Below are 14,601 nucleotides of genomic sequence, written 5' to 3'. Positions count from 1 at the left end.
GTTAAAACAACTTTGTATCGTTGGTTACTGTTAAAACAACACTTTGTATCGTTGGTTACTGTTAAAACAAACTTTGTATCGTTGGTTACTGTTTAAAACAAACGTCTTGTGTATCGTTGGTTACTGTTAAAACAATCTTTGTATCGTTGGTTTACTGTTAAAACAAATCTTTTGTGTCGTTGGTTACTGTTAAAACAACCTTGTTATCGTTGGTTTACTGTTAAAACAAACTTTGTATCGTTGGTTACTGTTAAAACAAACTTTGTATCGTTGGTTACTGTTAAAACAAACTTTGTATCGTTGGTTTATGTTAAAACAACTTTGAGTATCGTTGTTACTGTTTAAACAAACTTTGTATTCGTTTGGTTACTGTTAAAACAAACTTTGTATCGTTGGTTACTGTAAAAACAAAACTTTGTATCGTTTGGTTACTGTTAAAACAAACTTGGTTGTTAAACAAAACGTTGGATGGTTACTGTTAAAACAAACTTTGTATCGTTTGGTTTGTTGGTTACTGTTAAAACAAACTTTGTAACTCGTTGTGTTAACTGTTAATAACAAACTTGTATCTTGTTGTTACTGTTAAAACAAACTTTGTTTCGTTGGTTACTGTTTAATAAACAACTTTGTATCGTTGGTTACTGTTAAATACAAACTTTGTATCGTTGGTTACTGTTAAAAACAAACTTTTGTATCGTTGGTTACTGTTAAAACAAACTTTGTATCGTTGGTTACTGTTAAAAACAACCCTTTTATCGTTTGTTACTGTTAAAACAACCTTTGTATCGTTTGGTTAATGTTAAAACAAACTTTGTATCGTTGGTTACTGTTAAAACAAATTGTTGTAATCGTTGGTTTTACTGTTAAAACAAACTTTGTATCGTTGGTTACTGTTTAAAACAAACTTTGTATCGTTGGTTACTGTTAAAACAAACTTTCGTATCGTTTGGTTACTGTTAAAAACAAACTTTGTATCGTTGGTTACTGTTAAAAACAACTTCTGTATCGTTGGTTACTGTTTAAACAAACTTTGTAATCGTTGGTTACTGTTAAAACATAACTTTTGTATCGTTGGTTACTGTTAAAACAAACTTTGTATCGTTGGGTTTACTGTTAAAACAACTTATGTATCGTTGGTTACTGTTAAAACAAACTTTGTATCGTTGGTTACTGTTAAATACAAACTTTGTATCGTTGGTTACTGTTTAAAACAAACTTTGTATCGTTGGTTACTGTTAAAACAAATAGTATCTTTGTTAATCGTTGGTTACTGTTTAAAACAACTTTGTATCGTTGGTTACTGTTAAAACAAACTTTGTATCGTTGGTTACTGTTAAAACAAACTTTGTATCGTTGTTTACTGTTAAAACAAACTTTCTATCGTTGGTTACTGTTAAAACAACCTTGTATCGTTGGTTACTGTTAAAACAAACTTTATATCGTTGGTTACTGTTAAAACAAACTTTAGTTTCGTTGGGGTACTGTTTAAAACAACACTTTGTATCGTTGGTTACTGTTAAAACAAACTTTGTATCGTTGGTTACTGTTAAAACAAAACTTTGTATCGTTGGTTACTGTTAAAACAAACTTGTATCGTTGTTACTGTTAAAACAAACTTTGTATCGTTGGTTACTGTTAAAACAACCTTGTATCGTTGGTTACTGTTAAAACAAACTTTGTATCGTTGGTTACTGTTTAAAAACAACTTTGTATCGTTGGTTACTGTTAAAACAAACTTTGTATCGTTGGTTACTGTTAAAACAAACTTTGTATCGTTGGTTACTGTTAAAACAAACTTTGTATCGGTTGGTTACTGTTAAAACAAACTTTGTATCGTTGGTTACTGTTAAAACAAACTTTGTATCGTTGGTTACTGTTAAAACAAAAAAAACTTTTTGGTACACTGTAACGTTGGTTACTGTTAAAAACAAACTTTGTATCGTTGGTTACTGTTAAAACAACTTTGTATCGTTGGTTACTTGTTAAAACAAAACTTTGTATCGTTGGTTACTGTTAAAAACAGACTTTGTATCGTTGGTTACTGTTAAAAAACAAACTTTTGTATCGTTGGTTACTGTTAAAACAACCTTTGTATCGTTGGTTACTGTTAAAACAAACTTTGTATCGTGGTTACTGTTAAAACAACCTTTGTATCGTTGGTTACTGTTAAAACAAACTTTGTATCGTTGGTTACTGTTAAAACAAACTTTGTATCGTTTGGTTACTGTTAAAACAAACTTGGTATCGTTGGTTACCTGTTAAAACAAACTTTGTATCGTTGGTTACTGTTAAAACAAACTTTGTATCGTTTTGGTTACTGTTAAAACAAACTTTGTAATCGTTGGTTACTGTTAAAACAAACTTTGTATCGTTGGTTACTGTTAAAACAAACTTTTGTATCGTTGGTTACTGTTAAAACAACACTTTGTATCGTTGGTTACTGTTAAAACAAACTTTGTATCGTTGGTTATCTGTTTAACAACAACTTTGTATCGTGGTTACTGTTAAAACAAACTTTGTATCGTTGTTTCTACTGTTAAAACAAACTTTCTCGTATACACATTGAGTTACTGTTAAAACAACACACTTTGTATCGTTGGGTTACTGTTAAAAAAAACTTTGTATCGTTGGTTACTGTTAAAACAAACTTTGTATCGTTGGTTACTGTTAAAACAAACTTTGTATCGTATTGGTTACTGTTAAAACAACACCTGTGTATCGTTGGATACTGTTTAAAACAAACCTTTGTATCGTTGGTTACTGTTAAAAACAACTTTGTATCGATGGTTACTGTTAAAACATTATTTGTATCGTTTGGTTACTGTTAAAACAAACTTTGTATCGTTGGTTAGCTGTTAAAACAAACTGTTGTCATCCGTTGGTTACTGTTAAAACAACCTTTTGTATCGTTTTACTGTTAAAACAAACTTTGTATCGTTGGTTACTGTTAAAACAAAACTTTGTATCGTTGGTTACTGTTAGAAACAAACTTTGTATCGTTTGGTTACTGTTAAAACAAACTTTGGTATCGTTGTTTACTGTTAAAACAAAACTTTGTATCGTTGTTTACTGTTAAAACAACCTTTGTATCGTTGGTTACTGTTAAAAAACAACCTTGTGTATCGTTGGTTACTGTTTAAAACAACCTTTTGTATCGTTGGTTACTGTTTAAAACAACCTTTGTATCGTTGTGTTACTGTTAAAACAACCTTTGTATCGTTGGTTACTGTTAAACAACCTTTGTATCGTTGTTTACTGTTAAAACAACCTTGTAATCGTTGGTTACTGTTAAAACAAACTTTGTATCGTTGGCTACTGTTAAAACAATCTTTGGCATCGTTGGTTACTGTTCAAAACAACCTTGTATCGTTTGGATAACTGTTAAAACAAACTCATCGTTGGTTTTTGTTTAAACAAACTTTGTGTCGTTGGTTACTGTTAAAACAACTTTGTATCGTTGGTTTTACTTGTTTAAAACAAACTTTGTATCGTGTGGTTTTGTTAAAACAAACTTTTGTATCGTTGGTTACTGTTATTAAACAAACCTTTGTATCGTATGGTTACTGTTTTTAAAACATTACGTTGTATCGTTGGTTTACTGTTAAAACCAACTTTGTATCGTTGGTTACTGTTAAAACAAACTTGTATCGTTGGTTACACTGTTAAAACAAACATTCTGTATCGTTGGTTACTGTTACTGTTAAAACAAACTTTGTATCGTTGGTTACTGTTAAAACAAAAATCAGTTGGTTTGTATCGTTGGTTACTGTTTAAAAACAACTTTGTATCGTTGGTTACTGTTAAAACAAACTTTGTATCGTTGGTTACTGTTAAAACAAACTTTGTATCGTTGGTTACTGTTAAAACAAACTTTGTATCGTTGGTTACTGTTAAAACAACTTTGTATCGTTGGTTACTGTTAAAACAAACTTTGTATCGTTGGTTACTGTTAAAACAAACTTTGTATCGTTGGTTACTGTTAAAACAACTTTGTATCGTTGGTTACTGTTAAAACAAACTTTGTATCGTTGGTTACTGTTAAAACAAACTTTGTATCGTTGGTTACTGTTAAAACACAACCTTTGTATCGTTGGTTACTGTTAAAACAACCTTGTATCGTTGGTTACTGTTAAAACAAACTTTGTATCGTTGGTTACTGTTAAAACAAACTTTGTATCGTTGGTGTTACTGTTAAACATACTTTGTACGTTGTTACTGTTAAAAACAAAACTTTTGTATCGTTGGTTATTGTTAAAACAAACTTTGTATCGTTGGTTACTGTTAAAACAAACTTTGTATCGTTGGTTACTGTTAAAACAAACTTTGTATCGTTGGTTACTGTTAAAACAAACTTTGTATCGTTGGTTACTGTTAAAACAAACTTTGTATCGTTGGTTACTGTTAAAACAAACTTTGTATCGTTGGTTACTGTTAAAACAAACTTTGTATCGTTGGTTACTGTTAAAACAAACTTTGTATCGTTGGTTACTGTTAAAACAACTTTGTATCGTTGGTTACTGTTAAAACAAACTTTGTATCGTTGGTTACTGTTAAAACAAACTTTGTATCGTTGGTTACTGTTAAAACAAACTTTGTATCGTTGGTTACTGTTAAAACAAACTTTGTATCGTTGGTTACTGTTAAAACAACTTTGTATCGTTGGTTACTGTTAAAACAAACTTTGTATCGTTGGTTACTGTTAAAACAAACTTTGTATCGTTGGTTACTGTTAAAACAAACTTTGTATCGTTGGTTACTGTTAAAACAACTTTGTATCGTTGGTTACTGTTAAAACAAACTTTTGTATCGTTGGTTACTGTTAAAACAACTTTGTATCGTTGGTTACTGTTAAAACAACTTTGTATCGTTGGTTACTGTTAAAACAAACTTTGTATCGTTGGTTACTGTTAAAACAAACTTTGTATCGTTGGTTACTGTTAAAACAAACTTTTGTATCGTTGGTTACTGTTAAAACAAACTTTGTATCGTTGGTTACTGTTAAACAAACTTTGTATCGTTGGTTACTGTTAAAACAACTTTGTATCGTTGGTTACTGTTAAAACAAACTTTTGTATCGTTGGTTACTGTTAAAACAAACTTTGTATCGTTGGTTACTGTTAAAACAAACTTTGTATCGTTGGTTACTGTTAAAACAAACTTTGTATCGTTGGTTACTGTTAAAACAAACTTTGTATCGTTGGTTACTGTTAAAACAAACTTTGTATCGTTGGTTACTGTTAAAACAAACTTTACGTTTGTTACTGTTAAAACAACTTTGTATCGTTGGTTACTGTTAAAACAAACTTTGTATCGTTGGTTACTGTTAAAACAAACTTTGTATCGTTGGTTACTGTTAAAACAACTTTGTATCGTTGGTTACTGTTAAAACAAACTTTGTATCGTTGGTTACTGTTAAAACAAACTTTTGTATCGTTGGTTACTGTTAAAACAAACTTTGTATCGTTGGTTACTGTTAAAACAAACTTTGTATCGTTGGTTACTGTTAAAACAAACTTTTGTATCGTTGGTAACTGTTAAAACAACTTTGTATCGTTGGTTACTGTTAAAACAAACTTTGTATCGTTGGTTACTGTTAAAACAAACTTTGTATCGTTGGTTACTGTTAAAACAAACTTTGTATCGTTGGTTACTGTTAAAACAAACTTTGTATCGTTGGTTACTGTTAAAACAAACTTTGTATCGTTGGTTACTGTTAAAACAAACTTTGTATCGTTGGTTACTGTTAAAACAAACTTTGTATCGTTGGTTACTGTTAAAACAAACTTTTGTATCGTTGGTTACTGTTAAAACAAACTTTGTATCGTTGGTTACTGTTAAAACAACTTTGTATCGTTGGTTACTGTTAAAACAAACTTTGTATCGTTGGTTACTGTTAAAACAAACTTTGTATCGTTGGTTACTGTTAAAACAAACTTTGTATCGTTGGTTACTGTTAAAACAAACTTTGTATCGTTGGTTACTGTTAAAACAAACTTTGTATCGTTGGTTACTGTTAAAACAAACTTTGTATCGTTGGTTACTGTTTGTATCGTTGGTTACTGTTAAAACAAACTTTGTATCGTTGGTTACTGTTAAAACAAACTTTGTATCGTTGTTACTGTTAAAACAAACTTTGTATCGTTGGTTACTGTTAAAACAAACTTTGTATCGTTGGTGTACTGTGTTAAAACAAACTTTGTATCGTTGGTTACTGTTAAAACAAACTTTGTATCGTTGGTTACTGTTAAAAAAAACAAACTTTGTATCGTTGGTTACTGTTAAAACAAACTTTGTATCGTTGGTTACTGTTAAAACAAACTTTGTATCGTTGGTTACTGTTAAAACAAACTTTGTATCGTTGGTTACTGTTAAAACAACTTTGTATCGTTGGTTACTGTTAAAACAAACTTTGTATCGTTGGTTACTGTTAAAACAAACTTTGTATCGTTGGTTACTGTTAAAACAAACTTTTGTATCGTTGGTTATTGTTAAACAAACTTTGTATCGTTGGTTACTGTTAAAACAAACTGTATACGTTTGTTACTGTTAAAACAACTTTGTATCGTTGGTTACTGTTAAAACAACTTTGTATCGTTGGTTACTGTTAAAACAAACTTTGTATCGTTGGTTACTGTTAAAACAAACTTTTGTATCGTTGGTTACTGTTATTGTTTGCATGTGATAGCATCGTCTTTAATTGATTCCTGATTTCTCTTTCGACTAGCGATGTCACAACCATGCTGGTGGAACGATCTCACCGTGCGTGTGTGTAAGTAATTTCGACACCTCATTATGGCAGCATGTAAACAGACTTGGTGACAACATAGTGTCTGCGGCAGAGGTGATACTACGTACTACATCTATATTTCAAAAGCCGACGACAAATTCATTTGAAAGCCTCCATCGGCCGTAAAATCAGCTTGCTAAGCAGTGGTGCGTGGATTAAAAGAGAACCATTCTGCACGAAGTGTCTCAGATTAATCTTTGTGAAGCAAGTCTAATAGACAACCGTGTCAGTCCCTTGATACATATAATACAGTCCAGTACTAACGCGTGTTTCTGTACACTTGGAGTGAAAGTACAAGAATTATTTGGGATTTAGTCAGTTTTAATGCGAATGAACATGCGCGTTTTGAAGTGACATCAACCCAGGAGATTGGGTATAGTACGTAGAGTAACCTCGGTTTGAACAAGAGTTCATTGAACCTTTAGTGTATGCGACATCAAAAGAGTGGACATATGCAGGCCAAACCTTGCGCAGATATCAAACAAAATTGCACATCGTTGCAATCTAAAAGGACGTGACCTTGGGAATTGTACCAACAGTGCATTGGTGTATTTGACTAGAGACCAGTACAATCTTGGTGTGGAAATACTGTGTTTACATTTTATAGAGTTTAGGAGTATCGGAAAATCGTAAATCAACTTTTATCAGGCATGGTTACCAATCAACGTGAAACATAAAAAATGACGACAATGATGACAAGCTGGAGCCAAGTCACGATACAGGCGATTTGTCTACTGTGTCTTATACAGACCGCATGTAAGTTTTAATATAATCACGTATGTAGAAAAAAAAAATCACACTTCAATGGCAATAAAATGGCAATCAAAATACTCAAACATCACAATAACGTACGTCTATGTACGATACAAACATGGTCATATTGACAAAACGTCGTTATAAAACTGTATAGTCGTCACAAATATAATGACAACAAGCGACAACCCGACGTCAAATAGGCACAACCCGTCAGCACCATACCATGTCAAATAGTCACAACCAGACATCACCATACCATGTCAAATAGACACAACCCGACGACACCATACCATGACAAATGGTCACAACCCGACAACACCAAACCATGACAAATAGTCACAACCCGACAACACCATACCATGTCAAATGGTCACAACCCGACAACACCAAACCATGACAAATAGTCAACAACCCGACGACACCATACCATGTCAAATGGTCACATCCCGACAACACCAAACCATGACAAATAGTCACAAACCCGACCGACACCATATCATGACAAATAGTCACAATCCGACAACACCATAACCATGACAAATAGTCACAACCCGACAACCCAAAATCATGACATAATAGTCACAACCCGACGACAACCATTTCATGACAAATAGTCACAACCCGACGACACCATATCATGACAAATAGTCACAAACCGACAACACCAAACCACCAAACCATACAAATAGTCACAACTCGACAACACCATATCATAACAAATAGTCACAACCCGACGACACCATATCATGACAAATATTCACAACCCGACAACACCAAACCATGACAAATAGTCACAAACCGACGACACCATACCATGTCAAATCGTCACTACCTGACGACACCATACCATGACAAATAGTCACAATCCGACGACACCATATCATGACAAATAGTCACAAACCCGACATCACCCATACCATGACAAATAGTCACAACCCGACATACACCATACCATGTCAAATGGTCACAAACCCGACAACACAATATCATGACAAATAGTCACAACCCGACAGCAACCAAACCATGACAAACAGTCACAACCCGACAACACCATATCATAACAAATAGTCACAACCCGACGACACCATATCATGACAAATAGTCACAAACCCGACGACACCATATCATGACAAATAGTCCCACTACCTGACGACACCTACCATGTCAAATCGTCACTACCTGACGATACCATATACCATGACAAATAGTCACAATCCGACGACACCATATCATGACAAATAGTCACAACCCGACATCACCATAATACCATGACAAATAGTCACAACCCGACAACACCATATCATAACAAATAGTCACAACCCGACGACACCATATCATGACAAATAGTCACAACACTGACGACACCATACCCATGACAAATAGTCACAATCCGACGACACCATATCATGACAAATAGTCACAACCCGACATCACCATAACCATGACAAAATAGTCACAACCCGACGACACCATACCATGACAAATAGTCACAGCCCGACGTTACAATGCCATGTCAAATAGTCACTATACTACCATGACGACAACATCGAACCATGACAAATAGTTACAAACCCAGACACCATACCATGACACATAGTCACAACCCGATTGACACCATACCATGTCAGATATTCACAACCCGACAACATCATACCATGACAAATACTCAAAACCCGACAACATCATACCATGACAAATACTCAAAACCCAACGACATCATACCGATGACAAATAGTCACAACCCGACGTCATCAGACCATGTCACAAAAGAAACAACCCGACGTCACCAGACCATGTCACAAAGACACAACCGACGCATGCAGACCATGTCACAAAGATACAATCCGACGTCAGCAGACCATGTCACAAAGATACAACCCGAAATTATCATGTTAAATACTTCACTATAAATTGGCGTTATTTTAATTCGTCACAACGATATTTTTAATTCGTCACAACGATATTGCCATTTCTTGATCTTTTAATAGTGACATCAATGTATGTTCTTCTAGGTTCATTTTTGTTAAAGTAGGGATGCCAGCGATTTACGTGATTTATGAAAAACTAGCAAAAGCATTTTTTCTGACACGAGCTGGTAAATCCAGGAAAAGATGAACCCGACAGCTAGTTTACCACTATTGTTAAATGGTGGTATTCAATCAATAGTCGATGAAAACGATAACGACTCGAGTTTATTGTAAATATAAACCAGACGTACAAAAATTTGTAGCAGCACACTAAAGGGCGGCGTATATAGAACGTTAAAGGCGATCGATAAGTTTCAAACCTCCATAGCTACGCTTTTGTGTTCGTGTGTGACCGTGGTTATAATTTTGCGACGATCAAAATGAAGAATGAAAGAATGTAACGGAAGTGTGATGGATGGATGCATTGAGTGAACGTTATATGGTTAAATGTGTTGTGTGAATGTGTGACGATTGAAGGTGTGGTGTGAATGTGTGATGGTGGGAGGTGTGGCAGTGGACGTGTGACGTTTGGAAATGTGGAGTACACGTGTGGCAATTGGATGTGTGGAGTACACATGTGACGGTTGGAGGTGTGGAGTACACGTGTGACGCTTGGAGGTGTGGAGTGAACGTGTGACGATTGAAGGTGTGGAGTAAATGTGTGGCGGTTGGAGGAGTGTGGAGTAAATGTGTGGCGGTTGGAGGTGTGGAGTGAACGTGGTGACGCTTGGAGGTGTTGGAGTGAACGAAGTGTGACGGTTGGAGGTGTGGAGAAATGTGTGACGGTTGGAGGTGTGAAGTGAATGAATGTGTGACGGTTTGAAGTGTGGAGTTAACCGTGTGACGATTGGAGGGTGTGGATTGAATGTGTAGCTGTTGGAAGTATGGAGTGAAATGTGTGTCGGTTGGAAGTGTGGAGTAAATGTGTTACGGTTGGAGGTGTGGAGTGATGAAGTGTGTGACGGTTGGAGGTGTGGAGAAAATGTGTGACGGTTGGGAGGTGTGGAGTAAATGTGTGACGGTTGGAGGTGTGGAGTAAATAGTGACGGTTGGGAGGTGTGGATGAACGTGTGACCGGTTGGAGGTGTGGAGTGAATGTGTGTGACGGTTGGAGGTGTGGAGTTTTTAATGTTTGACGGTTGGAGGTGTGGAAGGGAGTAAATGTTTGTTTGACGTTGGAGGTGTGGAGTAAATGTGTTACGGTTGGAGGTGTGAGTAAATGTGTGGTTTGGAGGTGAGTGAACGGTGACGGTTGGAGGTGTGGAGTGAACGTGTGACGGTTGGAGGTGTGGAGTGAACGTGTGACGGTTGGAGGTGTGGAGTGAACGTGTGACGGTTGGAGGTGTGGAGAAAATGTGTGGAGGTGTGGAGAAAATGTGTGAAACGAGGTTGGAAAATGTGTGACGGTTGGAGGTGTGAAGAAAATATGTGACGGTTGGAGGTGTGGAGTAAATATGTGACGGTTGGAGGTGTGAGTAATGTGTGGGGGAGTTGGAGGTGTGGAGTAAATGTGTGGGGGTTGGAGGTGTGGAGTAAATATGTGACGGTTGGAGGTGTGGAGTAAATATGTGTGACGGTTAGGGAGGTGTGGAGTAAATATGTGACGGTTGGAGGTGTGGAGTAAATATGGTGACGGTTGGAGGTGTGGAGATGAATGTGTGTCGGTTGGAGGTGTGGAGAAAATGTGTGACGGTTGGAGGTGTGGAGAAAATGTGTGACGGTTGGAGGTGTGGAGAAAATATGTGACGGTTGGAGTGTGGAGAAAATGTGTAGACGGTTGGTGAGTGTGGAGTAAATATGTGACGGTTTTGGGTGGTGTGGAGTGAATGTGTGTCGGTTTGGAGGTGTGGAGAAAAAATGTGTGACGGTTGGAGGTGTGGAGTAAATATGTGGCGTTGGAAGTATGTTTGAATTGTCTCAATGTTTATCCTTGATGCGTTCATCTACAATCGTCCATACTGTTTATTTAAACGTATCTCATTTGATTCCGAAGATTGGTTCCCACGTCTTTGCGCCTAATATGTACTCTCCACAATCATCATTTTTTGTTTATTTTTTTTCTTTGTTTATTCCTTGACTCCTATATGTGCTTTATAAGCTTTGGGTTAACGTTAACGTTAAATTTTAATGTAACTGATGATCTGAATTGTTCCATACCAATATCAAATACATGTATGTTAATAATATAATTAAAGCTCAGTTGATTACTTATACTGCAAATTATTCAAAAGTTGTTATTAATACACTCTCATAACTTAAACAACCTTGGGAAATACTATATATAATTTGTGGAGAGCGGAAATTGAGCGCAAAAATGTGCAAATCTTTAATGATGTATGTCGAAATAAAGTAACTAGATATTCTAACCTGAAGTCGTATAGTGCACCATTTTGACAAATGTTCACAGACGCTGAGATCGACTGTTACAAGTGTGATTCCAAGAACAATACCAATCCACACTGTGGGGACCCATTCCATCCTTACTATGGTACTCTGGAGAAAAACTGCCGCCAGTCACGTGACGGGAGGAGTGGGCTTTTTCCCGCCAGTTACTGCAACCAAGATCAGCGGTGTTAGCAGTAAGTACTGCTACATTAGATCGGGGAGCCTTCGCATTTTCTCGTTTACGGAAAACATCGAAGGTTTTTCCGATTTAGTCACATATTATGTCTAGAAAAATATGTGAAAAAGACAGAGAGAAAAAAGGGAAAAAAAAAACTTAAATGTAATAACGAGTTTGCCAATCAATAAACTTTATGGTGTTGACTTTATTACAATTAATATATTAGATATCTTCGAAATCCTTATTTTTCAGTATAACGATAGTAAATGATTTAATGATTGTTTTGATCTTTCCAATTTAATTCATTGTCACTGCCTAATTTTTTTGTTGATGTGTAGGTTACCGGGTAGGCTATTTCAACAATTAGGAAAATCTTGAATATATTTTCATGCTATGGATACATAATACAAACATCTTAGTGTACTCTACATAAATTACTTACTTAATTTACTTGAGTTTAATCTTTTCAAAATTCCAAATACATTTTAGGACTCTTTTCTATGAATCATTACGCGGCCGTTATCTCAGCCAATCAGAAGCGACGTTACAAAGGCGACGCCATTTTTTCCCTTTATCGTATGATACAGTAATTTTTTTAGGCCAATAAAATGCTCGTTTCAAGCAAAATTGAATTATAAGCAACAATTTAGAAAATACTCATTCAAATGTGTGCGCCAAAGTTAGGTAATGTTGGACCCTCACCTTTAAAGCATTATGATTTCGAATGTTTTTGGTCAAAACCGTTTATGGTACTGGAACCTCTGCATTGAAAGTTACCTTACGGTTCAGAAAGTGCTTTTGAAATTTTATTAAAGATTCTTTAAGTTTTCTCACACAGTTTGGAAATCCATCTTGCAAAATATGAGTTCTTATGTTCGAGAAAAGATGAAGCAAAGCAATAAAACGATATTGATGAAGATAACGAAATATTCCCATTTTGACTATTGATTTTGGGTTTCATTTCAGTGACAGACAACACAGTTACAGTGATACGTTCGTGTGCACTCGAGAGCTTGGAGAACATGTGTGGAATGTTTGACCTGGAGGGCGTTCGCTATACCGGATGTGTGCTTACGTGTGACAGTGACGCTTGTAACGGAGCAAAGGGTTGGCAAAGTCACTATCCTAGAAACTGGAATTCTGGTGACCATTGGCGCTCTCTTCTTCTTATGATTAGAAAACCTCATCGTGTACATGTTTTGTTAAAAGTATTCCATCGTCGATGACAATAATTGTAGAATATATTACGAGAGATGGTACAAATGTACAAGGAATCAAACGAATTCAATGGTTGCTGTTATTTGTGGTTCTCTCATTACAGACGAAAGATAACAAATCATTTTAGAAATATAATGTTACAAGTGAAAAAGCAACTTATGTTGTCAACGAATAATATAAGCAGTTGGTGGATGTACTTGTTAATAATGGTGTCTTTTCCTGTAATAAACTGTATCATGCAAACGTGCAGTATTTGAATCGCCGGTCATCGAAGTACAGTGAAAATGAATAGTCCTACAATACTAAGACAACAATGGATTCTCCCATAATGTGACCTTTTCAAAGAAATGTTATTTTTGTTGAATTTACTAAAACAAAACACTTGGATGAACATGCACTATAATGAAATGTAGGCATCATTACATAAGGATATGATACTGTTTCCAATGTGAGAACACTATTTAGGAATATTTTCAGAAACATTTTGATCTATCTGTAATGCTTATAACAACAAGACATTACATTACTAAAGATGTTATTTATTAAATATGTTTCGTAAAAACTAGCGCACAAGCTATGTAAGCTATATGTAGTTAGCTGTTTTCACACGATTTTGAAGTTACGTGTCTAAAAGGATTCTTGTCCCTGCTTGCTTTCTGTTGAAAAAAAAATATAAATTCATATACAATGTATAAAGAGTTGTGGGTTTTTATTGTAACGATTTTGTCGTCATTGGGTGGAAATACTACTAGCATAAAACAGTTAACGAAAGGGTAATTCCTGTTGTATTTGCAAGTTAAATTATTATTGAGCTATGTGTAATCAACTTTGTTACGCAAGAATAGGATTCCAAATGACTAGAACTGCAATATTGGTTTCTGTGGAAGGAAAATGATACCGGTATTAGATTTGATCTTATTCAAGGTGTCAGAACCGGCATTGATCGCCCTACCGAAAATCCTAACTATATTTATGTTACAGTAAGCTGGTGAATGGCACAGAAACATTAAAGAGGGATTTTGCTCGCCCGTTGTTCATCCTATTATAAACAATTACAACACACATTTGACATTGTGAAAGGCTAGCAATCACCTTGTTTCGTCTATTACACCAATAAGATTAGACAAACATTTGTTGATAAATCTTTCTTGTAGTGAATATTTTCATTGGGTATGTTTTCATCTCATAATGTAAAACTGAATTTGTCGTTTGTATCATGGCGTCTTATTGGAGTAGAGAAAAAAAGGTCATCAGGAAATTTGGAGATCCAATGGGTCTTATTGAATTATATAGATTAGTGTGAATATAAT

The 14,601-nt window shown here is 35.3% G+C and overlaps 1 pseudogene; it reads left to right on the top strand.

Moving 5' to 3' along the window:
- Positions 1 to 11,136: 11,136 nt before the first annotated feature.
- Positions 11,137 to 13,357, top strand: LOC138304989 (UPAR/Ly6 domain-containing protein bou-like; annotated as a pseudogene).
- Positions 13,358 to 14,601: the final 1,244 nt, after the last annotated feature.

This window comes from Argopecten irradians, chromosome 12, assembly GCF_041381155.1.
Source record: "Argopecten irradians isolate NY chromosome 12, Ai_NY, whole genome shotgun sequence".
NCBI classification, from domain to species: domain Eukaryota; kingdom Metazoa; phylum Mollusca; class Bivalvia; order Pectinida; family Pectinidae; genus Argopecten; species Argopecten irradians.
This window is presented reverse-complemented; position numbering and strand designations above follow the sequence as displayed.